Source organism: Nelumbo lutea, chromosome 4 (assembly GCF_056320005.1).
Source record: "Nelumbo lutea isolate HS-2025 chromosome 4, American lotus-T2T, whole genome shotgun sequence".
NCBI classification, from domain to species: Eukaryota; Viridiplantae; Streptophyta; class Magnoliopsida; order Proteales; family Nelumbonaceae; genus Nelumbo; species Nelumbo lutea.
The window spans coordinates 52663066-52684826 of NC_142687.1; the positions used below are offsets into that span (position 1 = coordinate 52663066).

The 21761-nt window shown below is 46.5% G+C and overlaps 46 non-coding genes across 46 annotated transcripts; all 46 read right to left on the bottom strand.

Moving 5' to 3' along the window:
• Window positions 1-86: 86 nt before the first annotated feature.
• Window positions 87-205, bottom strand: LOC148859488 (5S ribosomal RNA). Its single transcript, XR_016098463.1, has one exon. It is a non-coding gene; the product is annotated as a 5S ribosomal RNA (ribosomal RNA).
• A 358-nt stretch (window positions 206-563) lies between these two features.
• Window positions 564-682, bottom strand: LOC148859489 (5S ribosomal RNA). The gene has a single exon (XR_016096216.1). It is a non-coding gene; the product is annotated as a 5S ribosomal RNA (ribosomal RNA).
• Window positions 683-1041: 359 nt separating this feature from the next.
• Window positions 1042-1160, bottom strand: LOC148859490 (5S ribosomal RNA). Its single transcript, XR_016098464.1, has one exon. It is a non-coding gene; the product is annotated as a 5S ribosomal RNA (ribosomal RNA).
• Window positions 1161-1519: 359 nt separating this feature from the next.
• On the bottom strand, window positions 1520-1638 carry LOC148859491 (5S ribosomal RNA). The gene has a single exon (XR_016096587.1). It is a non-coding gene; the product is annotated as a 5S ribosomal RNA (ribosomal RNA).
• A 359-nt stretch (window positions 1639-1997) lies between these two features.
• On the bottom strand, window positions 1998-2116 carry LOC148859492 (5S ribosomal RNA). Its single transcript, XR_016098466.1, has one exon. It is a non-coding gene; the product is annotated as a 5S ribosomal RNA (ribosomal RNA).
• Window positions 2117-2475: 359 nt separating this feature from the next.
• LOC148859493 (5S ribosomal RNA) lies at window positions 2476-2594 on the bottom strand. Its single transcript, XR_016095929.1, has one exon. It is a non-coding gene; the product is annotated as a 5S ribosomal RNA (ribosomal RNA).
• A 359-nt stretch (window positions 2595-2953) lies between these two features.
• LOC148859494 (5S ribosomal RNA) lies at window positions 2954-3072 on the bottom strand. The gene has a single exon (XR_016095930.1). It is a non-coding gene; the product is annotated as a 5S ribosomal RNA (ribosomal RNA).
• A 359-nt stretch (window positions 3073-3431) lies between these two features.
• On the bottom strand, window positions 3432-3550 carry LOC148859495 (5S ribosomal RNA). Its single transcript, XR_016098468.1, has one exon. It is a non-coding gene; the product is annotated as a 5S ribosomal RNA (ribosomal RNA).
• Window positions 3551-3909: 359 nt separating this feature from the next.
• LOC148859496 (5S ribosomal RNA) lies at window positions 3910-4028 on the bottom strand. The gene has a single exon (XR_016096373.1). It is a non-coding gene; the product is annotated as a 5S ribosomal RNA (ribosomal RNA).
• A 359-nt stretch (window positions 4029-4387) lies between these two features.
• LOC148859497 (5S ribosomal RNA) lies at window positions 4388-4506 on the bottom strand. The gene has a single exon (XR_016096524.1). It is a non-coding gene; the product is annotated as a 5S ribosomal RNA (ribosomal RNA).
• A 359-nt stretch (window positions 4507-4865) lies between these two features.
• On the bottom strand, window positions 4866-4984 carry LOC148859498 (5S ribosomal RNA). Its single transcript, XR_016095931.1, has one exon. It is a non-coding gene; the product is annotated as a 5S ribosomal RNA (ribosomal RNA).
• Window positions 4985-5343: 359 nt separating this feature from the next.
• On the bottom strand, window positions 5344-5462 carry LOC148859499 (5S ribosomal RNA). The gene has a single exon (XR_016095627.1). It is a non-coding gene; the product is annotated as a 5S ribosomal RNA (ribosomal RNA).
• Window positions 5463-5821: 359 nt separating this feature from the next.
• Window positions 5822-5940, bottom strand: LOC148859500 (5S ribosomal RNA). The gene has a single exon (XR_016098469.1). It is a non-coding gene; the product is annotated as a 5S ribosomal RNA (ribosomal RNA).
• A 359-nt stretch (window positions 5941-6299) lies between these two features.
• On the bottom strand, window positions 6300-6418 carry LOC148859501 (5S ribosomal RNA). The gene has a single exon (XR_016098470.1). It is a non-coding gene; the product is annotated as a 5S ribosomal RNA (ribosomal RNA).
• Window positions 6419-6777: 359 nt separating this feature from the next.
• On the bottom strand, window positions 6778-6896 carry LOC148859502 (5S ribosomal RNA). Its single transcript, XR_016098472.1, has one exon. It is a non-coding gene; the product is annotated as a 5S ribosomal RNA (ribosomal RNA).
• A 359-nt stretch (window positions 6897-7255) lies between these two features.
• Window positions 7256-7374, bottom strand: LOC148859503 (5S ribosomal RNA). Its single transcript, XR_016098473.1, has one exon. It is a non-coding gene; the product is annotated as a 5S ribosomal RNA (ribosomal RNA).
• Window positions 7375-7733: 359 nt separating this feature from the next.
• On the bottom strand, window positions 7734-7852 carry LOC148859504 (5S ribosomal RNA). The gene has a single exon (XR_016098474.1). It is a non-coding gene; the product is annotated as a 5S ribosomal RNA (ribosomal RNA).
• A 359-nt stretch (window positions 7853-8211) lies between these two features.
• Window positions 8212-8330, bottom strand: LOC148859505 (5S ribosomal RNA). The gene has a single exon (XR_016096436.1). It is a non-coding gene; the product is annotated as a 5S ribosomal RNA (ribosomal RNA).
• Window positions 8331-8689: 359 nt separating this feature from the next.
• Window positions 8690-8808, bottom strand: LOC148859506 (5S ribosomal RNA). Its single transcript, XR_016098476.1, has one exon. It is a non-coding gene; the product is annotated as a 5S ribosomal RNA (ribosomal RNA).
• Window positions 8809-9167: 359 nt separating this feature from the next.
• LOC148859507 (5S ribosomal RNA) lies at window positions 9168-9286 on the bottom strand. Its single transcript, XR_016095933.1, has one exon. It is a non-coding gene; the product is annotated as a 5S ribosomal RNA (ribosomal RNA).
• Window positions 9287-9645: 359 nt separating this feature from the next.
• On the bottom strand, window positions 9646-9764 carry LOC148859508 (5S ribosomal RNA). Its single transcript, XR_016098477.1, has one exon. It is a non-coding gene; the product is annotated as a 5S ribosomal RNA (ribosomal RNA).
• A 359-nt stretch (window positions 9765-10123) lies between these two features.
• Window positions 10124-10242, bottom strand: LOC148859509 (5S ribosomal RNA). Its single transcript, XR_016096374.1, has one exon. It is a non-coding gene; the product is annotated as a 5S ribosomal RNA (ribosomal RNA).
• Window positions 10243-10601: 359 nt separating this feature from the next.
• On the bottom strand, window positions 10602-10720 carry LOC148859510 (5S ribosomal RNA). Its single transcript, XR_016096525.1, has one exon. It is a non-coding gene; the product is annotated as a 5S ribosomal RNA (ribosomal RNA).
• A 359-nt stretch (window positions 10721-11079) lies between these two features.
• LOC148859511 (5S ribosomal RNA) lies at window positions 11080-11198 on the bottom strand. Its single transcript, XR_016098479.1, has one exon. It is a non-coding gene; the product is annotated as a 5S ribosomal RNA (ribosomal RNA).
• Window positions 11199-11557: 359 nt separating this feature from the next.
• LOC148859512 (5S ribosomal RNA) lies at window positions 11558-11676 on the bottom strand. Its single transcript, XR_016095628.1, has one exon. It is a non-coding gene; the product is annotated as a 5S ribosomal RNA (ribosomal RNA).
• A 359-nt stretch (window positions 11677-12035) lies between these two features.
• Window positions 12036-12154, bottom strand: LOC148859513 (5S ribosomal RNA). Its single transcript, XR_016095934.1, has one exon. It is a non-coding gene; the product is annotated as a 5S ribosomal RNA (ribosomal RNA).
• Window positions 12155-12513: 359 nt separating this feature from the next.
• On the bottom strand, window positions 12514-12632 carry LOC148859514 (5S ribosomal RNA). Its single transcript, XR_016098480.1, has one exon. It is a non-coding gene; the product is annotated as a 5S ribosomal RNA (ribosomal RNA).
• A 359-nt stretch (window positions 12633-12991) lies between these two features.
• On the bottom strand, window positions 12992-13110 carry LOC148859515 (5S ribosomal RNA). The gene has a single exon (XR_016095935.1). It is a non-coding gene; the product is annotated as a 5S ribosomal RNA (ribosomal RNA).
• Window positions 13111-13469: 359 nt separating this feature from the next.
• Window positions 13470-13588, bottom strand: LOC148859516 (5S ribosomal RNA). The gene has a single exon (XR_016098481.1). It is a non-coding gene; the product is annotated as a 5S ribosomal RNA (ribosomal RNA).
• A 359-nt stretch (window positions 13589-13947) lies between these two features.
• Window positions 13948-14066, bottom strand: LOC148859517 (5S ribosomal RNA). The gene has a single exon (XR_016098482.1). It is a non-coding gene; the product is annotated as a 5S ribosomal RNA (ribosomal RNA).
• A 359-nt stretch (window positions 14067-14425) lies between these two features.
• Window positions 14426-14544, bottom strand: LOC148859518 (5S ribosomal RNA). The gene has a single exon (XR_016095741.1). It is a non-coding gene; the product is annotated as a 5S ribosomal RNA (ribosomal RNA).
• A 359-nt stretch (window positions 14545-14903) lies between these two features.
• Window positions 14904-15022, bottom strand: LOC148859519 (5S ribosomal RNA). The gene has a single exon (XR_016096375.1). It is a non-coding gene; the product is annotated as a 5S ribosomal RNA (ribosomal RNA).
• Window positions 15023-15381: 359 nt separating this feature from the next.
• Window positions 15382-15500, bottom strand: LOC148859520 (5S ribosomal RNA). The gene has a single exon (XR_016098483.1). It is a non-coding gene; the product is annotated as a 5S ribosomal RNA (ribosomal RNA).
• Window positions 15501-15859: 359 nt separating this feature from the next.
• Window positions 15860-15978, bottom strand: LOC148859521 (5S ribosomal RNA). Its single transcript, XR_016095936.1, has one exon. It is a non-coding gene; the product is annotated as a 5S ribosomal RNA (ribosomal RNA).
• Window positions 15979-16337: 359 nt separating this feature from the next.
• Window positions 16338-16456, bottom strand: LOC148859522 (5S ribosomal RNA). The gene has a single exon (XR_016098484.1). It is a non-coding gene; the product is annotated as a 5S ribosomal RNA (ribosomal RNA).
• Window positions 16457-16815: 359 nt separating this feature from the next.
• Window positions 16816-16934, bottom strand: LOC148859523 (5S ribosomal RNA). The gene has a single exon (XR_016096424.1). It is a non-coding gene; the product is annotated as a 5S ribosomal RNA (ribosomal RNA).
• Window positions 16935-17293: 359 nt separating this feature from the next.
• LOC148859524 (5S ribosomal RNA) lies at window positions 17294-17412 on the bottom strand. The gene has a single exon (XR_016096376.1). It is a non-coding gene; the product is annotated as a 5S ribosomal RNA (ribosomal RNA).
• A 359-nt stretch (window positions 17413-17771) lies between these two features.
• On the bottom strand, window positions 17772-17890 carry LOC148859525 (5S ribosomal RNA). Its single transcript, XR_016096526.1, has one exon. It is a non-coding gene; the product is annotated as a 5S ribosomal RNA (ribosomal RNA).
• Window positions 17891-18249: 359 nt separating this feature from the next.
• Window positions 18250-18368, bottom strand: LOC148859526 (5S ribosomal RNA). Its single transcript, XR_016098485.1, has one exon. It is a non-coding gene; the product is annotated as a 5S ribosomal RNA (ribosomal RNA).
• A 359-nt stretch (window positions 18369-18727) lies between these two features.
• LOC148859527 (5S ribosomal RNA) lies at window positions 18728-18846 on the bottom strand. The gene has a single exon (XR_016098487.1). It is a non-coding gene; the product is annotated as a 5S ribosomal RNA (ribosomal RNA).
• Window positions 18847-19205: 359 nt separating this feature from the next.
• On the bottom strand, window positions 19206-19324 carry LOC148859528 (5S ribosomal RNA). Its single transcript, XR_016095937.1, has one exon. It is a non-coding gene; the product is annotated as a 5S ribosomal RNA (ribosomal RNA).
• Window positions 19325-19683: 359 nt separating this feature from the next.
• Window positions 19684-19802, bottom strand: LOC148859529 (5S ribosomal RNA). The gene has a single exon (XR_016098489.1). It is a non-coding gene; the product is annotated as a 5S ribosomal RNA (ribosomal RNA).
• Window positions 19803-20161: 359 nt separating this feature from the next.
• On the bottom strand, window positions 20162-20280 carry LOC148859530 (5S ribosomal RNA). The gene has a single exon (XR_016095938.1). It is a non-coding gene; the product is annotated as a 5S ribosomal RNA (ribosomal RNA).
• A 359-nt stretch (window positions 20281-20639) lies between these two features.
• Window positions 20640-20758, bottom strand: LOC148859531 (5S ribosomal RNA). Its single transcript, XR_016098491.1, has one exon. It is a non-coding gene; the product is annotated as a 5S ribosomal RNA (ribosomal RNA).
• Window positions 20759-21117: 359 nt separating this feature from the next.
• LOC148859532 (5S ribosomal RNA) lies at window positions 21118-21236 on the bottom strand. The gene has a single exon (XR_016098492.1). It is a non-coding gene; the product is annotated as a 5S ribosomal RNA (ribosomal RNA).
• A 359-nt stretch (window positions 21237-21595) lies between these two features.
• Window positions 21596-21714, bottom strand: LOC148859533 (5S ribosomal RNA). The gene has a single exon (XR_016095742.1). It is a non-coding gene; the product is annotated as a 5S ribosomal RNA (ribosomal RNA).
• Window positions 21715-21761: the final 47 nt, after the last annotated feature.

The following is a 21761-nucleotide window of genomic DNA, read 5'->3' on the forward strand; positions in this document are numbered from 1 at the left end:
ATCCGGCACGTTGTTTCCAGTTGTCTCGCCGAAACGACATATGGAATTTGCAAATAGTATATCAAAAATAAAATATTAATAAAATTGGGGTGCAACACGAGGACTTCCCAGGAGGTCACCCATCCTAGTACTACTCTCGCCCAAGCACGCTTAACTTCGGAGTTCTGATGGGATCCGGTGCATTAGTGCTGGTATGATCGCACCCATTTGCTTCTTGTTCGCTTTAATCTTTATGCACTCATTATCTTGCTCCCCTCCGTTAATTCTTTCAGATTTGAAAAAACGGTGTATGCAACTTTCCTCCCTTGGTAACCGTGCACAAGCTCCCAGGTGAGCGGAGTTATTCCTTTCTAGATCTGCCGCATCCCCGGATAAATGTAGTAATATCGCGGGGCCCACAATGCACGACGAATGCCAAAAGCCCGGTTTTGCACCGTTCCCATTCAGTAATGACGGTCGTTCCGCAAATGGTCCGAGTATCCGGCACGTTGTTTCCAGTTGTCTCGCCGAAACGACATATGGAATTTGCAAATAGTATATCAAAAATAAAATATTAATAAATTGGGGTGCAACACGAGGACTTCCGAGGAGGTCACCCATCCTAGTACTACTCTCGCCCAAGCACGCTTAACTTCGGAGTTCTGATGGGATCCGGTGCATTAGTGCTGGTATGATCGCACCCGTTTGCTTCTTGTTCGTTTTAATCTTTATGCACTCATTATCTTGCTCCCCTCCGTTAATTCTTTCAGATTTGAAAAAACGGTATATGCAACTTTCCTCCCTTGGTTACCGTGCACAAGCTCCCAGGTGAGCGGAGTTATTCCTTTCTAGATCTGCCGCATCCCCGGATAAATGTAGTAATATCGCGGGGCCCACAATGCACGACGAATGCCAAAAGCCCGGTTTTGCACCGTTCCCATTCAGTAATGACGGTCGTTCCGCAAATGGTCCGAGTATCCGGCACGTTGTTTCCAGTTGTCTCGCCGAAACGACATATGGAATTTGCAAATAGTATATCAAAAATAAAATATTAATAAAATTGGGGTGCAACACGAGGACTTCCCAGGAGGTCACCCATCCTAGTACTACTCTCGCCCAAGCACGCTTAACTTCGGAGTTCTGATGGGATCCGGTGCATTAGTGCTGGTATGATCGCACCCGTTTGCTTCTTGTTCGCTTTAATCTTTATGCACTCATTATCTTGCTCCCCTCCGTTAATTCTTTCAGATTTGAAAAAACGGTATATGCAACTTTCCTCCCTTGGTTACCGTGCACAAGCTCCCAGGTGAGCGGAGTTATTCCTTTCTAGATCTGCCGCATCCCCGGATAAATGTAGTAATATCGCGGGGCCCACAATGCACGACGAATGCCAAAAGCCCGGTTTTGCACCGTTCCCATTCAGTAATGACAGTCGTTCCGCAAATGGTCCGAGTATCCGGCACGTTGTTTCCAGTTGTCTCGCCGAAACGACATATGGAATTTGCAAATAGTATATCAAAAATAAAATATTAATAAAATTGGGGTGCAACACGAGGACTTCCCAGGAGGTCACCCATCCTAGTACTACTCTCGCCCAAGCACGCTTAACTTCGGAGTTCTGATGGGATCCGGTGCATTAGTGCTTGTATGATCGCACCCGTTTTCTTCTTGTTCGCTTTAATCTTTATGCACTCACTATCTTGCTCCCCTCCATTAATTCTTTCAGACTTGAAAAAACGGTGTATGCAACTTTCCTCCCTTGGTAACCGTGCACAAGCTCCCAGGTGAGCGGAGTTATTCCTTTCTAGATCTGCCGCATCCCCGGATAAATGTAGTAATATCGCGGGGCCCACAATGCACGACGAATGCCAAAAGCCCGGTTTTGCACCGTTCCCATTCAGTAATGACGGTCGTTCCGCAAATGGTCCGAGTATCCGGCACGTTGTTTCCAGTTGTCTCGCCGAAACGACATATGGAATTTGCAAATAGTATATCAAAAATAAAATATTAATAAAATTGGGGTGCAACACGAGGACTTCCCAGGAGGTCACCCATCCTAGTACTACTCTCGCCCAAGCACGCTTAACTTCGGAGTTCTGATGGGATCCGGTGCATTAGTGCTGGTATGATCGCACCCGTTTGCTTCTTGTTCGCTTTAATCTTTATGCACTCATTATCTTGCTCCCCTCCGTTAATTCTTTCAGATTTGAAAAAACGGTGTATGCAACTTTCCTCCCTTGGTAACCGTGCACAAGCTCCCAGGTGAGCGGAGTTATTCCTTTCTAGATCTGCCGCATCCCCGGATAAATGTAGTAATATCGCGGGGCCCACAATGCACGACGAATGCCAAAAGCCCGGTTTTGCACCGTTCCCATTCAGTAATGACGGTCGTTCCGCAAATGGTCCGAGTATCCGGCACGTTGTTTCCAGTTGTCTCGCCGAAACGACATATGGAATTTGCAAATAGTATATCAAAAATAAAATATTAATAAAATTGGGGAGCAACACGAGGACTTCCCAGGAGGTCACCCATCCTAGTACTACTCTCGCCCAAGCACGCTTAACTTCGGAGTTCTGATGGGATCCGGTGCATTAGTGCTGGTATGATCGCACCCGTTTGCTTCTTGTTCGTTTTAATCTTTATGCACTCATTATCTTGCTCCCCTCCGTTAATTCTTTCAGATTTGAAAAAACGGTATATGCAACTTTCCTCCCTTGGTTACCGTGCACAAGCTCCCAGGTGAGCGGAGTTATTCCTTTCTAGATCTGCCGCATCCCCGGATAAATGTAGTAATATCGCGGGGCCCACAATGCACGACGAATGCCAAAAGCCCGGTTTTGCACCGTTCCCATTCAGTAATGACGGTCGTTCCGCAAATGGTCCGAGTATCCGGCACGTTGTTTCCAGTTGTCTCGCCGAAACGACATATGGAATTTGCAAATAGTATATCAAAAATAAAATATTAATAAAATTGGGGAGCAACACGAGGACTTCCCAGGAGGTCACCCATCCTAGTACTACTCTCGCCCAAGCACGCTTAACTTCGGAGTTCTGATGGGATCCGGTGCATTAGTGCTGGTATGATCGCACCCGTTTGCTTCTTGTTCGTTTTAATCTTTATGCACTCATTATCTTGCTCCCCTCCGTTAATTCTTTCAGATTTGAAAAAACGGTATATGCAACTTTCCTCCCTTGGTTACCGTGCACAAGCTCCCAGGTGAGCGGAGTTATTCCTTTCTAGATCTGCCGCATCCCCGGATAAATGTAGTAATATCGCGGGGCCCACAATGCACGACGAATGCCAAAAGCCCGGTTTTGCACCGTTCCCATTCAGTAATGACGGTCGTTCCGCAAATGGTGCGAGTATCCGGCACGTTGTTTCCAGTTGTCTCGCCGAAACGACATATGGAATTTGCAAATAGTATATCAAAAATAAAATATTAATAAAATTGGGGTGCAACACGAGGACTTCCCAGGAGGTCACCCATCCTAGTACTACTCTCGCCCAAGCACGCTTAACTTCGGAGTTCTGATGGGATCCGGTGCATTAGTGCTGGTATGATCGCACCCGTTTGCTTCTTGTTCGCTTTAATCTTTATGCACTCATTATCTTGCTCACCTCCGTTAATTCTTTCAGATTTGAAAAAACGGTGTATGCAACTTTCCTCCCTTGGTGACCGTGCACAAGCTCCCAGGTGAGCGGAGTTATTCCTTTCTAGATCTGCCGCATCCCCGGATAAATGTAGTAATATCGCGGGGCCCACAATGCACGACGAATGCCAAAAGCCCGGTTTTGCACCGTTCCCATTCAGTAATGACGGTCGTTCCGCAAATGGTCCGAGTATCCGGCACGTTGTTTCCAGTTGTCTCGCCGAAACGACATATGGAATTTGCAAATAGTATATCAAAAATAAAATATTAATAAAATTGGGGTGCAACACGAGGACTTCCCAGGAGGTCACCCATCCTAGTACTACTCTCGCCCAAGCACGCTTAATTTCGGAGTTCTGATGGGATCCGGTGCATTAGTGCTGGTATGATCGCACCCCTTTGCTTCTTGTTCGTTTTAATCTTTATGCACTCATTATCTTGCTCCCCTCCGTTAATTCTTTCAGATTTGAAAAAACGGTATATGCAACTTTCCTCCCTTGGTTACCGTGCACAAGCTCCCAGGTGAGCGGAGTTATTCCTTTCTAGATCTGCCGCATCCCCGGATAAATGTAGTAATATCGCGGGGCCCACAATGCACGACGAATGCCAAAAGCCCGGTTTTGCACCGTTCCCATTCAGTAATGACGGTCGTTCCGCAAATGGTCCGAGTATCCGGCACGTTGTTTCCAGTTGTCTCGCCGAAACGACATATGGAATTTGCAAATAGTATATCAAAAATAAAATATTAATAAAATTGGGGTGCAACACGAGGACTTCCCAGGAGATCACCCATCCTAGTACTACTCTCGCCCAAACACGCTTAACTTCGGAGTTCTGATGGGATCCGGTGCATTAGTGCTGGTATGATCGCACCCGTTTGCTTCTTGTTCGCTTTAATCTTTATGCACTCATTATCTTGCTCCCCTCCGTTAATTCTTTCAGATTTGAAAAAACGGTGTATGCAACTTTCCTCCCTTGGTAACCGTGCACAAGCTCCCAGGTGAGCGGAGTTATTCCTTTCTAGATCTGCCGCATCCCCGGATAAATGTAGTAATATCGCGGGGCCCACAATGCACGACGAATGCCAAAAGCCCGGTTTTGCACCGTTCCCATTCAGTAATGACGGTCGTTCCGCAAATGGTCCGAGTATCCGGCACGTTGTTTCCACTTGTCTCGCCGAAACGACATATGGAATTTGCAAATAGTATATCAAAAATAAAATATTAATAAAATTGGGGAGCAACACGAGGACTTCCCAGGAGGTCACCCATCCTAGTACTACTCTCGCCCAAGCACGCTTAACTTCGGAGTTCTGATGGGATCCGGTGCATTAGTGCTGGTATGATCGCACCCGTTTGCTTCTTGTTCGTTTTAATCTTTATGCACTCATTATCTTGCTCCCCTCCGTTAATTCTTTCAGATTTGAAAAAACGGTATATGCAACTTTCCTCCCTTGGTTACCGTGCACAAGCTCCCAGGTGAGCGGAGTTATTCCTTTCTAGATCTGCCGCATCCCCGGATAAATGTAGTAATATCGCGGGGCCCACAATGCACGACGAATGCCAAAAGCCCGGTTTTGCACCGTTCCCATTCAGTAATGACGGTCGTTCCGCAAATGGTGCGAGTATCCGGCACGTTGTTTCCAGTTGTCTCGCCGAAACGACATATGGAATTTGCAAATAGTATATCAAAAATAAAATATTAATAAAATTGGGGTGCAACACGAGGACTTCCCAAGAGGTCACCCATCCTAGTACTACTCTCGCCCAAGCACGCTTAACTTCGGAGTTCTGATGGGATCCGGTGCATTAGTGCTGGTATGATCGCACCCGTTTGCTTCTTGTTCGCTTTAATCTTTATGCACTCATTATCTTGCTCCCCTCCGTTAATTCTTTCAGATTTGAAAAAACGGTGTATGCAACTTTCCTCCCTTGGTAACCGTGCACAAGCTCCCAGGTGAGCGGAGTTATTCCTTTCTAGATCTGCCGCATCCCCGGATAAATGTAGTAATATCGCGGGGCCCACAATGCACGACGAATGCCAAAAGCCCGGTTTTGCACCGTTCCCATTCAGTAATGACGGTCGTTCCGCAAATGGTCCGAGTATCCGGCACGTTGTTTCCAGTTGTCTCGCCGAAACGACATATGGAATTTGCAAATAGTATATCAAAAATAAAATATTAATAAAATTGGGGTGCAACACGAGGACTTCCCAGGAGGTCACCCATCCTAGTACTACTCTCGCCCAAGCACGCTTAACTTCGGAGTTCTGATGGGATCCGGTGCATTAGTGCTGGTATGATCGCACCCGTTTGCTTCTTGTTCGTTTTAATCTTTATGCACTCATTATCTTGCTCCCCTCCGTTAATTCTTTCAGATTTGAAAAAACGGTATATGCAACTTTCCTCCCTTGGTTACCGTGCACAAGCTCCCAGGTGAGCGGAGTTATTCCTTTCTAGATCTGCCGCATCCCCGGATAAATGTAGTAATATCGCGGGGCCCACAATGCACGACGAATGCCAAAAGCCCGGTTTTGCACCGTTCCCATTCAGTAATGACGGTCGTTCCGCAAATGGTGCGAGTATCCGGCACGTTGTTTCCAGTTGTCTCGCCGAAACGACATATGGAATTTGCAAATAGTATATCAAAAATAAAATATTAATAAAATTGGGGTGCAACACGAGGACTTCCCAGGAGGTCACCCATCCTAGTACTACTCTCGCCCAAGCACGCTTAACTTCGGAGTTCTGATGGGATCCGGTGCATTAGTGCTGGTATGATCGCACCCGTTTGCTTCTTGTTCGCTTTAATCTTTATGCACTCATTATCTTGCTCCCCTCCGTTAATTCTTTCAGATTTGAAAAAACGGTGTATGCAACTTTCCTCCCTTGGTAACCGTGCACAAGCTCCCAGGTGAGCGGAGTTATTCCTTTCTAGATCTGCCGCATCCCCGGATAAATGTAGTAATATCGCGGGGCCCACAATGCACGACGAATGCCAAAAGCCCGGTTTTGCACCGTTCCCATTCAGTAATGACGGTCGTTCCGCAAATGGTCCGAGTATCCGGCACGTTGTTTCCAGTTGTCTCGCCGAAACGACATATGGAATTTGCAAATAGTATATCAAAAATAAAATATTAATAAAATTGGGGTGCAACACGAGGACTTCCCAGGAGGTCACCCATCCTAGTACTACTCTCGCCCAAGCACGCTTAACTTCGGAGTTCTGATGGGATCCGGTGCATTAGTGCTGGTATGATCGCACCCGTTTGCTTCTTGTTCGTTTTAATCTTTATGCACTCATTATCTTGCTCCCCTCCGTTAATTCTTTCAGATTTGAAAAAACGGTATATGCAACTTTCCTCCCTTGGTTACCGTGCACAAGCTCCCAGGTGAGCGGAGTTATTCCTTTCTAGATCTGCCGCATCCCCGGATAAATGTAGTAATATCGCGGGGCCCACAATGCACGACGAATGCCAAAAGCCCGGTTTTGCACCGTTCCCATTCAGTAATGACGGTCGTTCCGCAAATGGTGCGAGTATCCGGCACGTTGTTTCCAGTTGTCTCGCCGAAACGACATATGGAATTTGCAAATAGTATATCAAAAATAAAATATTAATAAAATTGGGGTGCAACACGAGGACTTCCCAGGAGGTCACCCATCCTAGTACTACTCTCGCCCAAGCACGCTTAACTTCGGAGTTCTGATGGGATCCGGTGCATTAGTGCTGGTATGATCGCACCCGTTTGCTTCTTGTTCGCTTTAATCTTTATGCACTCATTATCTTGCTCCCCTCCGTTAATTCTTTCAGATTTGAAAAAACGGTATATGCAACTTTCCTCCCTTGGTTACCGTGCACAAGCTCCCAGGTGAGCGGAGTTATTCCTTTCTAGATCTGCCGCATCCCCGGATAAATGTAGTAATATCGCGGGGCCCACAATGCACGACGAATGCCAAAAGCCCGGTTTTGCACCGTTCCCATTCAGTAATGACGGTCGTTCCGCAAATGGTCCGAGTATCCGGCACGTTGTTTCCAGTTGTCTCGCCGAAACGACATATGGAATTTGCAAATAGTATATCAAAAATAAAATATTAATAAAATTGGGGTGCAACACGAGGACTTCCCAGGAGGTCACCCATCCTAGTACTACTCTCGCCCAAGCACGCTTAACTTCGGAGTTCTGATGGGATCCGGTGCATTAGTGCTGGTATGATCGCACCCGTTTGCTTCTTGTTCGCTTTAATCTTTATGCACTCATTATCTTGCTCCCCTCCGTTAATTCTTTCAGATTTGAAAAAACGGTGTATGCAACTTTCCTCCCTTGGTAACCGTGCACAAGCTCCCAGGTGAGCGGAGTTATTCCTTTCTAGATCTGCCGCATCCCCGGATAAATGTAGTAATATCGCGGGGCCCACAATGCACGACGAATGCCAAAAGCCCGGTTTTGCACCGTTCCCATTCAGTAATGACGGTCGTTCCGCAAATGGTCCGAGTATCCGGCACGTTGTTTCCAGTTGTCTCGCCGAAACGACATATGGAATTTGCAAATAGTATATCAAAAATAAAATATTAATAAAATTGGGGAGCAACACAAGGACTTCCCAGGAGGTCACCCATCCTAGTACTACTCTCGCCCAAGCACGCTTAACTTCGGAGTTCTGATGGGATCCGGTGCATTAGTGCTGGTATGATCGCACCCGTTTGCTTCTTGTTCGTTTTAATCTTTATGCACTCATTATCTTGCTCCCCTCCGTTAATTCTTTCAGATTTGAAAAAACGGTATATGCAACTTTCCTCCCTTGGTTACCGTGCACAAGCTCCCAGGTGAGCGGAGTTATTCCTTTCTAGATCTGCCGCACCCCCGGATAAATGTAGTAATATCGCGGGGCCCACAATGCACGACGAATGCCAAAAGCCCGGTTTTGCACCGTTCCCATTCAGTAATGACGGTCGTTCCGCAAATGGTGCGAGTATCCGGCACGTTGTTTCCAGTTGTCTCGCCGAAACGACATATGGAATTTGCAAATAGTATATCAAAAATAAAATATTAATAAAATTGGGGTGCAACACGAGGACTTCCCAGGAGGTCACCCATCCTAGTACTACTCTCGCCCAAGCACGCTTAACTTCGGAGTTCTGATGGGATCCGGTGCATTAGTGCTGGTATGATCGCACCCGTTTGCTTCTTGTTCGCTTTAATCTTTATGCACTCATTATCTTGCTCCCCTCCGTTAATTCTTTCAGATTTGAAAAAACGGTATATGCAACTTTCCTCCCTTGGTAACCGTGCACAAGCTCCCAGGTGAGCGGAGTTATTCCTTTCTAGATCTGCCGCATCCCCGGATAAATGTAGTAATATCGCGGGGCCCACAATGCACGACGAATGCCAAAAGCCCGGTTTTGCACCGTTCCCATTCAGTAATGACGGTCGTTCCGCAAATGGTCCGAGTATCCGGCACGTTGTTTCCAGTTGTCTCGCCGAAACGACATATGGAATTTGCAAATAGTATATCAAAAATAAAATATTAATAAAATTGGGGAGCAACACGAGGACTTCCCAGGAGGTCACCCATCCTAGTACTACTCTCGCCCAAGCACGCTTAACTTCGGAGTTCTGATGGGATCCGGTGCATTAGTGCTGGTATGATCGCACCCGTTTGCTTCTTGTTCGTTTTAATCTTTATGCACTCATTATCTTGCTCCCCTCCGTTAATTCTTTCAGATTTGAAAAAACGGTATATGCAACTTTCCTCCCTTGGTTACCGTGCACAAGCTCCCAGGTGAGCGGAGTTATTCCTTTCTAGATCTGCCGCATCCCCGGATAAATGTAGTAATATCGCGGGGCCCACAATGCACGACGAATGCCAAAAGCCCGGTTTTGCACCGTTCCAATTCAGTAATGACGGTCGTTCCGCAAATGGTGCGAGTATCCGGCACGTTGTTTCCAGTTGTCTCGCCGAAACGACATATGGAATTTGCAAATAGTATATCAAAAATAAAATATTAATAAAATTGGGGTGCAACACGAGGACTTCCCAGGAGGTCACCCATCCTAGTACTACTCTCGCCCAAGCACGCTTAACTTCGGAGTTCTGATGGGATCCGGTGCATTAGTGCTGGTATGATCGCACCCGTTTGCTTCTTGTTCGCTTTAATCTTTATGCACTCATTATCTTGCTCACCTCCGTTAATTCTTTCAGTTTTGAAAAAACGGTGTATGCAACTTTCCTCCCTTGGTGACCGTGCACAAGCTCCCAGGTGAGCGGAGTTATTCCTTTCTAGATCTGCCGCATCCCCGGATAAATGTAGTAATATCGCGGGGCCCACAATGCACGACGAATGCCAAAAGCCCGGTTTTGCACCGTTCCCATTCAGTAATGACGGTCGTTCCGCAAATGGTCCGAGTATCCGGCACGTTGTTTCCAGTTGTCTCGCCGAAACGACATATGGAATTTGCAAATAGTATATCAAAAATAAAATATTAATAAAATTGGGGTGCAACACGAGGACTTCCCAGGAGGTCACCCATCCTAGTACTACTCTCGCCCAAGCACGCTTAATTTCGGAGTTCTGATGGGATCCGGTGCATTAGTGCTGGTATGATCGCACCCGTTTGCTTCTTGTTCGTTTTAATCTTTATGCACTCATTATCTTGCTCCCCTCCGTTAATTCTTTCAGATTTGAAAAAACGGTATATGCAACTTTCCTCCCTTGGTTACCGTGCACAAGCTCCCAGGTGAGCGGAGTTATTCCTTTCTAGATCTGCCGCATCCCCGGATAAATGTAGTAATATCGCGGGGCCCACAATGCACGACGAATGCCAAAAGCCCGGTTTTGCACCGTTCCCATTCAGTAATGACGGTCGTTCCGCAAATGGTCCGAGTATCCGGCACGTTGTTTCCAGTTGTCTCGCCGAAACGACATATGGAATTTGCAAATAGTATATCAAAAATAAAATATTAATAAAATTGGGGTGCAACACGAGGACTTCCCAGGAGATCACCCATCCTAGTACTACTCTCGCCCAAACACGCTTAACTTCGGAGTTCTGATGGGATCCGGTGCATTAGTGCTGGTATGATCGCACCCGTTTGCTTCTTGTTCGCTTTAATCTTTATGCACTCATTATCTTGCTCCCCTCCGTTAATTCTTTCAGATTTGAAAAAACGGTGTATGCAACTTTCCTCCCTTGGTAACCGTGCACAAGCTCCCAGGTGAGCGGAGTTATTCCTTTCTAGATCTGCCGCATCCCCGGATAAATGTAGTAATATCGCGGGGCCCACAATGCACGACGAATGCCAAAAGCCCGGTTTTGCACCGTTCCCATTCAGTAATGACGGTCGTTCCGCAAATGGTCCGAGTATCCGGCACGTTGTTTCCACTTGTCTCGCCGAAACGACATATGGAATTTGCAAATAGTATATCAAAAATAAAATATTAATAAAATTGGGGTGCAACACGAGGACTTCCCAGGAGGTCACCCATCCTAGTACTACTCTCGCCCAAGCACGCTTAACTTCGGAGTTCTGATGGGATCCGGTGCATTAGTGCTGGTATGATCGCACCCGTTTGCTTCTTGTTCGTTTTAATCTTTATGCACTCATTATCTTGCTCCCCTCCGTTAATTCTTTCAGATTTGAAAAAACGGTATATGCAACTTTCCTCCCTTGGTTACCGTGCACAAGCTCCCAGGTGAGCGGAGTTATTCCTTTCTAGATCTGCCGCACCCCCGGATAAATGTAGTAATATCGCGGGGCCCACAATGCACGACGAATGCCAAAAGCCCGGTTTTGCACCGTTCCCATTCAGTAATGACGGTCGTTCCGCAAATGGTGCGAGTATCCGGCACGTTGTTTCCAGTTGTCTCGCCGAAACGACATATGGAATTTGCAAATAGTATATCAAAAATAAAATATTAATAAAATTGGGGTGCAACACGAGGACTTCCCAAGAGGTCACCCATCCTAGTACTACTCTCGCCCAAGCACGCTTAACTTCGGAGTTCTGATGGGATCCGGTGCATTAGTGCTGGTATGATCGCACCCGTTTGCTTCTTGTTCGCTTTAATCTTTATGCACTCATTATCTTGCTCCCCTCCGTTAATTCTTTCAGATTTGAAAAAACGGTGTATGCAACTTTCCTCCCTTGGTAACCGTGCACAAGCTCCCAGGTGAGCGGAGTTATTCCTTTCTAGATCTGCCGCATCCCCGGATAAATGTAGTAATATCGCGGGGCCCACAATGCACGACGAATGCCAAAAGCCCGGTTTTGCACCGTTCCCATTCAGTAATGACGGTCGTTCCGCAAATGGTCCGAGTATCCGGCACGTTGTTTCCAGTTGTCTCGCCGAAACGACATATGGAATTTGCAAATAGTATATCAAAAATAAAATATTAATAAAATTGGGGAGCAACACGAGGACTTCCCAGGAGGTCACCCATCCTAGTACTACTCTCGCCCAAGCACGCTTAACTTCGGAGTTCTGATGGGATCCGGTGCATTAGTGCTGGTATGATCGCACCCGTTTGCTTCTTGTTCGTTTTAATCTTTATGCACTCATTATCTTGCTCCCCTCCGTTAATTCTTTCAGATTTGAAAAAACGGTATATGCAACTTTCCTCCCTTGGTTACCGTGCACAAGCTCCCAGGTGAGCGGAGTTATTCCTTTCTAGATCTGCCGCACCCCCGGATAAATGTAGTAATATCGCGGGGCCCACAATGCACGACGAATGCCAAAAGCCCGGTTTTGCACCGTTCCCATTCAGTAATGACGGTCGTTCCGCAAATGGTGCGAGTATCCGGCACGTTGTTTCCAGTTGTCTCGCCGAAACGACATATGGAATTTGCAAATAGTATATCAAAAATAAAATATTAATAAAATTGGGGTGCAACACGAGGACTTCCCAGGAGGTCACCCATCCTAGTACTACTCTCGCCCAAGCACGCTTAACTTCGGAGTTCTGATGGGATCCGGTGCATTAGTGCTGGTATGATCGCACCCGTTTGCTTCTTGTTCGCTTTAATCTTTATGCACTCATTATCTTGCTCCCCTCCGTTAATTCTTTCAGATTTGAAAAAACGGTGTATGCAACTTTCCTCCCTTGGTAACCGTGCACAAGCTCCCAGGTGAGCGGAGTTATTCCTTTCTAGATCTGCCGCATCCCCGGATAAATGTAGTAATATCGCGGGGCCCACAATGCACGACGAATGCCAAAAGCCCGGTTTTGCACCGTTCCCATTCAGTAATGACGGTCGTTCCGCAAATGGTCCGAGTATCCGGCACGTTGTTTCCAGTTGTCTCGCCGAAACGACATATGGAATTTGCAAATAGTATATCAAAAATAAAATATTAATAAAATTGGGGAGCAACACGAGGACTTCCCAGGAGGTCACCCATCCTAGTACTACTCTCGCCCAAGCACGCTTAACTTCGGAGTTCTGATGGGATCCGGTGCATTAGTGCTGGTATGATCGCACCCGTTTGCTTCTTGTTCGTTTTAATCTTTATGCACTCATTATCTTGCTCCCCTCCGTTAATTCTTTCAGATTTGAAAAAACGGTATATGCAACTTTCCTCCCTTGGTTACCGTGCACAAGCTCCCAGGTGAGCGGAGTTATTCCTTTCTAGATCTGCCGCATCCCCGGATAAATGTAGTAATATCGCGGGGCCCACAATGCACGACGAATGCCAAAAGCCCGGTTTTGCACCGTTCCCATTCAGTAATGACGGTCGTTCCGCAAATGGTGCGAGTATCCGGCACGTTGTTTCCAGTTGTCTCGCCGAAACGACATATGGAATTTGCAAATAGTATATCAAAAATAAAATATTAATAAAATTGGGGTGCAACACGAGGACTTCCCAGGAGGTCACCCATCCTAGTACTACTCTCGCCCAAGCACGCTTAACTTCGGAGTTCTGATGGGATCCGGTGCATTAGTGCTGGTATGATCGCACCCGTTTGCTTCTTGTTCGCTTTAATCTTTATGCACTCATTATCTTGCTCCCCTCCGTTAATTCTTTCAGATTTGAAAAAACGGTATATGCAACTTTCCTCCCTTGGTTACCGTGCACAAGCTCCCAGGTGAGCGGAGTTATTCCTTTCTAGATCTGCCGCATCCCCGGATAAATGTAGTAATATCGCGGGGCCCACAATGCACGACGAATGCCAAAAGCCCGATTTTGCACCGTTCCCATTCAGTAATGACGGTCGTTCCGCAAATGGTCCGAGTATCCGGCACGTTGTTTCCAGTTGTCTCGCCGAAACGACATATGGAATTTGCAAATAGTATATCAAAAATAAAATATTAATAAAATTGGGGTGCAACACGAGGACTTCCCAGGAGGTCACCCATCCTAGTACTACTCTCGCCCAAGCACGCTTAACTTCGGAGTTCTGATGGGATCCGGTGCATTAGTGCTGGTATGATCGCACCCATTTGCTTCTTGTTCGCTTTAATCTTTATGCACTCATTATCTTGCTCCCCTCCGTTAATTCTTTCAGATTTGAAAAAACGGTGTATGCAACTTTCCTCCCTTGGTAACCGTGCACAAGCTCCCAGGTGAGCGGAGTTATTCCTTTCTAGATCTGCCGCATCCCCGGATAAATGTAGTAATATCGCGGGGCCCACAATGCACGACGAATGCCAAAAGCCCGGTTTTGCACCGTTCCCATTCAGTAATGACGGTCGTTCCGCAAATGGTCCGAGTATCCGGCACGTTGTTTCCACTTGTCTCGCCGAAACGACATATGGAATTTGCAAATAGTATATCAAAAATAAAATATTAATAAAATTGGGGTGCAACACAAGGACTTCCCAGGAGGTCACCCATCCTAGTACTACTCTCGCCCAAGCACGCTTAACTTCGGAGTTCTGATGGGATCCGGTGCATTAGTGCTGGTATGATCGCACCCGTTTGCTTCTTGTTCGTTTTAATCTTTATGCACTCATTATCTTGCTCCCCTCCGTTAATTCTTTCAGATTTGAAAAAACGGTATATGCAACTTTCCTCCCTTGGTTACCGTGCACAAGCTCCCAGGTGAGCGGAGTTATTCCTTTCTAGATCTGCCGCACCCCCGGATAAATGTAGTAATATCGCGGGGCCCACAATGCACGACGAATGCCAAAAGCCCGGTTTTGCACCGTTCCCATTCAGTAATGACGGTCGTTCCGCAAATGGTGCGAGTATCCGGCACGTTGTTTCCAGTTGTCTCGCCGAAACGACATATGGAATTTGCAAATAGTATATCAAAAATAAAATATTAATAAAATTGGGGTGCAACACGAGGACTTCCCAGGAGGTCACCCATCCTAGTACTACTCTCGCCCAAGCACGCTTAATTTCGGAGTTCTGATGGGATCCGGTGCATTAGTGCTGGTATGATCGCACCCGTTTGCTTCTTGTTCGCTTTAATCTTTATGCACTCATTATCTTGCTCCCCTCCGTTAATTCTTTCAGATTTGAAAAAACGGTATATGCAACTTTCCTCCCTTGGTAACCGTGCACAAGCTCCCAGGTGAGCGGAGTTATTCCTTTCTAGATCTGCCGCATCCCCGGATAAATGTAGTAATATCGCGGGGCCCACAATGCACGACGAATGCCAAAAGCCCGGTTTTGCACCGTTCCCATTCAGTAATGACGGTCGTTCCGCAAATGGTCCGAGTATCCGGCACGTTGTTTCCAGTTGTCTCGCCGAAACGACATATGGAATTTGCAAATAGTATATCAAAAATAAAATATTAATAAAATTGGGGTGCAACACGAGGACTTCCCAGGAGGTCACCCATCCTAGTACTACTCTCGCCCAAGCACGCTTAACTTCGGAGTTCTGATGGGATCCGGTGCATTAGTGCTGGTATGATCGCACCCGTTTGCTTCTTGTTCGCTTTAATCTTTATGCACTCATTATCTTGCTCCCCTCCGTTAATTCTTTCAGATTTGAAAAAACGGTGTATGCAACTTTCCTCCCTTGGTAACCGTGCACAAGCTCCCAGGTGAGCGGAGTTATTCCTTTCTAGATCTGCCGCATCCCCGGATAAATGTAGTAATATCGCGGGGCCCACAATGCACGACGAATGCCAAAAGCCCGGTTTTGCACCGTTCCCATTCAGTAATGACGGTCGTTCCGCAAATGGTCCGAGTATCCGGCACGTTGTTTCCAGTTGTCTCGCCGAAACGACATATGGAATTTGCAAATAGTATATCAAAAATAAAATATTAATAAAATTGGGGAGCAACACGAGGACTTCCCAGGAGGTCACCCATCCTAGTACTACTCTCGCCCAAGCACGCTTAACTTCGGAGTTCTGATGGGATCCGGTGCATTAGTGCTGGTATGATCGCACCCGTTTGCTTCTTGTTCGTTTTAATCTTTATGCACTCATTATCTTGCTCCCCTCCGTTAATTCTTTCAGATTTGAAAAAACGGTATATGCAACTTTCCTCCCTTGGTTACCGTGCACAAGCTCCCAGGTGAGCGGAGTTATTCCTTTCTAGATCTGCCGCATCCCCGGATAAATGTAGTAATATCGCGGGGCCCACAATGCACGACGAATGCCAAAAGCCCGGTTTTGCACCGTTCCCATTCAGTAATGACGGTCGTTCCGCAAATGGTCCGAGTATCCGGCACGTTGTTTCCAGTTGTCTCGCCGAAACGACATATGGAATTTGCAAATAGTATATCAAAAATAAAATATTAATAAAATTGGGGTGCAACACGAGGACTTCCCAGGAGGTCACCCATCCTAGTACTACTCTCGCCCAAGCACGCTTAACTTCGGAGTTCTGATGGGATCCGGTGCATTAGTGCTGGTATGATCGCACCCGTTTGCTTCTTGTTCGTTTTAATCTTTATGCACTCATTATCTTGCTCCCCTCCGTTAATTCTTTCAGATTTGAAAAAACGGTATATGCAACTTTCCTCCCTTGGTTACCGTGCACAAGCTCCCAGGTGAGCGGAGTTATTCCTTTCTAGATCTGCCGCATCCCCGGATAAATGTAGTAATATCGCGGGGCCCACAATGCACGACGAATGCCAAAAGCCCGGTTTTGCACCGTTCCATTTCAGTAATGACGGTCGTTCCGCAAATGGTGCGAGTATCCGGCACGTTGTTTCCAGTTGTCTCGCCGAAACGACATATGGAATTTGCAAATAGTATATCAAAAATAAAATATTAATAAAATTGGGGTGCAACACGAGGACTTCCCAGGAGGTCACCCATCCTAGTACTACTCTCGGCCAAGCACGCTTAACTTCGGAGTTCTGATGGGATCCGGTGCATTAGTGCTGGTATGATCGCACCCGTTTGCTTCTTGTTCGCTTTAATCTTTATGCACTCATTATCTTGCTCACCTCCGTTAATTCTTTCAGTTTTGAAAAAACGGTGTATGCAACTTTCCTCCCTTGGTGACCGTGCACAAGCTCCCAGGTGAGCGGAGTTATTCCTTTCTAGATCTGCCGCATCCCCGGATAAATGTAGTAATATCGCGGGGCCCACAATGCACGACGAATGCCAAAAGCCCGGTTTTGCACCGTTCCCATTCAGTAATGACGGTCGTTCCGCAAATGGTCCGAGTATCCGGCACGTTGTTTCCAGTTGTCTCGCCGAAACGACATATGGAATTTGCAAATAGTATATCAAAAATAAAATATTAATAAAATTGGGGTGCAACACGAGGACTTCCCAGGAGGTCACCCATCCTAGTACTACTCTCGCCCAAGCACGCTTAATTTCGGAGTTCTGATGGGATCCGGTGCATTAGTGCTGGTATGATCGCACCCCTTTGCTTCTTGTTCGTTTTAATCTTTATGCACTCATTATCTTGCTCCCCTCCGTTAATTCTTTCAGATTTGAAAAAACGGTATATGCAACTTTCCTCCCTTGGTTACCGTGCACAAGCTCCCAGGTGAGCGGAGTTATTCCTTTCTAGATCTGCCGCATCCCCGGATAAATGTAGTAATATCGCGGGGCCCACAATGCACGACGAATGCCAAAAGCCCGGTTTTGCACCGTTCCCATTCAGTAATGACGGTCGTTCCGCAAATGGTCCGAGTATCCGGCACGTTGTTTCCAGTTGTCTCGCCGAAACGACATATGGAATTTGCAAATAGTATATCAAAAATAAAATATTAATAAAATTGGGGTGCAACACGAGGACTTCCCAGGAGATCACCCATCCTAGTACTACTCTCGCCCAAACACGCTTAACTTCGGAGTTCTGATGGGATCCGGTGCATTAGTGCTGGTATGATCGCACCCGTTTGCTTCTTGTTCGCTTTAATCTTTATGCACTCATTATCTTGCTCCCCTCCGTTAATTCTTTCAGATTTGAAAAAACGGTGTATGCAACTTTCCTCCCTTGGTAACCGTGCACAAGCTCCCAGGTGAGCGGAGTTATTCCTTTCTAGATCTGCCGCATCCCCGGATAAATGTAGTAATATCGCGGGGCCCACAATGCACGACGAATGCCAAAAGCCCGGTTTTGCACCGTTCCCATTCAGTAATGACGGTCGTTCCGCAAATGGTCCGAGTATCCGGCACGTTGTTTCCAGTTGTCTCGCCGAAACGACATATGGAATTTGCAAATAGTATATCAAAAATAAAATATTAATAAAATTGGGGTGCAACACGAGGACTTCCCAGGAGGTCACCCATCCTAGTACTACTCTCGCCCAAGCACGCTTAACTTCGGAGTTCTGATGGGATCCGGTGCATTAGTGCTGGTATGATCGCACCCGTTTGCTTCTTGTTCGTTTTAATCTTTATGCACTCATTATCTTGCTCCCCTCCGTTAATTCTTTCAGATTTGAAAAAACGGTATATGCAACTTTCCTCCCTTGGTTACCGTGCACAAGCTCCCAGGTGAGCGGAGTTATTCCTTTCTAGATCTGCCGCATCCCCGGATAAATGTAGTAATATCGCGGGGCCCACAATGCACGACGAATGCCAAAAGCCCGGTTTTGCACCGTTCCCATTCAGTAATGACGGTCGTTCCGCAAATGGTGCGAGTATCCGGCACGTTGTTTCCAGTTGTCTCGCCGAAACGACATATGGAATTTGCAAATAGTATATCAAAAATAAAATATTAATAAAATTGGGGTGCAACACGAGGACTTCCCAGGAGGTCACCCATCCTAGTACTACTCTCGCCCAAGCACGCTTAACTTCGGAGTTCTGATGGGATCCGGTGCATTAGTGCTGGTATGATCGCACCCGTTTGCTTCTTGTTCGCTTTAATCTTTATGCACTCATTATCTTGCTCCCCTCCGTTAATTCTTTCAGATTTGAAAAAACGGTGTATGCAACTTTCCTCCCTTGGTAACCGTGCACAAGCTCCCAGGTGAGCGGAGTTATTCCTTTCTAGATCTGCCGCATCCCCGGATAAATGTAGTAATATCGCGGGGCCCACAATGCACGACGAATGCCAAAAGCCCGGTTTTGCACCGTTCCCATTCAGTAATGACGGTCGTTCCGCAAATGGTCCGAGTATCCGGCACGTTGTTTCCAGTTGTCTCGCCGAAACGACATATGGAATTTGCAAATAGTATATCAAAAATAAAATATTAATAAAATTGGGGAGCAACACGAGGACTTCCCAGGAGGTCACCCATCCTAGTACTACTCTCGCCCAAGCACGCTTAACTTCGGAGTTCTGATGGGATCCGGTGCATTAGTGCTGGTATGATCGCACCCGTTTGCTTCTTGTTCGTTTTAATCTTTATGCACTCATTATCTTGCTCCCCTCCGTTAATTCTTTCAGATTTGAAAAAACGGTATATGCAACTTTCCTCCCTTGGTTACCGTGCACAAGCTCCCAGGTGAGCGGAGTTATTCCTTTCTAGATCTGCCGCACCCCCGGATAAATGTAGTAATATCGCGGGGCCCACAATGCACGACGAATGCCAAAAGCCCGGTTTTGCACCGTTCCCATTCAGTAATGACGGTCGTTCCGCAAATGGTGCGAGTATCCGGCACGTTGTTTCCAGTTGTCTCGCCGAAACGACATATGGAATTTGCAAATAGTATATCAAAAATAAAATATTAATAAAATTGGGGTGCAACACGAGGACTTCCCAGGAGGTCACCCATCCTAGTACTACTCTCGCCCAAGCACGCTTAACTTCGGAGTTCTGATGGGATCCGGTGCATTAGTGCTGGTATGATCGCACCCGTTTGCTTCTTGTTCGCTTTAATCTTTATGCACTCATTATCTTGCTCCCCTCCGTTAATTCTTTCAGATTTGAAAAAACGGTGTATGCAACTTTCCTCCCTTGGTAACCGTGCACAAGCTCCCAGGTGAGCGGAGTTATTCCTTTCTAGATCTGCCGCATCCCCGGATAAATGTAGTAATATCGCGGGGCCCACAATGCACGACGAATGCCAAAAGCCCGGTTTTGCACCGTTCCCATTCAGTAATGACGGTCGTTCCGCAAATGGTCCGAGTATCCGGCACGTTGTTTCCAGTTGTCTCGCCGAAACGACATATGGAATTTGCAAATAGTATATCAAAAATAAAATATTAATAAAATTGGGGAGCAACACGAGGACTTCCCAGGAGGTCACCCATCCTAGTACTACTCTCGCCCAAGCACGCTTAACTTCGGAGTTCTGATGGGATCCGGTGCATTAGTGCTGGTATGATCGCACCCGTTTGCTTCTTGTTCGTTTTAATCTTTATGCACTCATTATCTTGCTCCCCTCCGTTAATTCTTTCAGATTTGAAAAAACGGTATATGCAACTTTCCTCCCTTGGTTACCGTGCACAAGCTCCCAGGTGAGCGGAGTTATTCCTTTCTAGATCTGCCGCATCCCCGGATAAATGTAGTAATATCGCGGGGCCCACAATGCACGACGAATGCCAAAAGCCCGGTTTTGCACCGTTCCCATTCAGTAATGACGGTCGTTCCGCAAATGGTGCGAGTATCCGGCACGTTGTTTCCAGTTGTCTCGCCGAAACGACATATGGAATTTGCAAATAGTATATCAAAAATAAAATATTAATAAAATTGGGGTGCAACACGAGGACTTCCCAGGAGGTCACCCATCCTAGTACTACTCTCGCCCAAGCACGCTTAACTTCGGAGTTCTGATGGGATCCGGTGCATTAGTGCTGGTATGATCGCACCCGTTTGCTTCTTGTTCGCTTTAATCTTTATGCACTCATTATCTTGCTCCCCTCCGTTAATTCTTTCAGATTTGAAAAAACGGTATATGCAACTTTCCTCCCTTGGTTACCGTGCACAAGCTCCCAGGTGAGCGGAGTTATTCCTTTCTAGATCTGCCGCATCCCCGGATAAATGTAGTAATATCGCGGGGCCCACAATGCACGACGAATGCCAAAAGCCCGATTTTGCACCGTTCCCATTCAGTAATGACGGTCGTTCCGCAAATGGTCCGAGTATCCGGCACGTTGTTTCCAGTTGTCTCGCCGAAACGACATATGGAATTTGCAAATAGTATATCAAAAATAAAATATTAATAAAATTGGGGTGCAACACGAGGACTTCCCAGGAGGTCACCCATCCTAGTACTACTCTCGCCCAAGCACGCTTAACTTCGGAGTTCTGATGGGATCCGGTGCATTAGTGCTGGTATGATCGCACCCATTTGCTTCTTGTTCGCTTTAATCTTTATGCACTCATTATCTTGCTCCCCTCCGTTAATTCTTTCAGATTTGAAAAAACGGTGTATGCAACTTTCCTCCCTTGGTAACCGTGCACAAGCTCCCAGGTGAGCGGAGTTATTCCTTTCTAGATCTGCCGCATCCCCGGATAAATGTAGTAATATCGCGGGGCCCACAATGCACGACGAATGCCAAAAGCCCGGTTTTGCACCGTTCCCATTCAGTAATGACGGTCGTTCCGCAAATGGTCCGAGTATCCGGCACGTTGTTTCCACTTGTCTCGCCGAAACGACATATGGAATTTGCAAATAGTATATCAAAAATAAAATATTAATAAAATTGGGGTGCAACACAAGGACTTCCCAGGAGGTCACCCATCCTAGTACTACTCTCGCCCAAGCACGCTTAACTTCGGAGTTCTGATGGGATCCGGTGCATTAGTGCTGGTATGATCGCACCCGTTTGCTTCTTGTTCGTTTTAATCTTTATGCACTCATTATCTTGCTC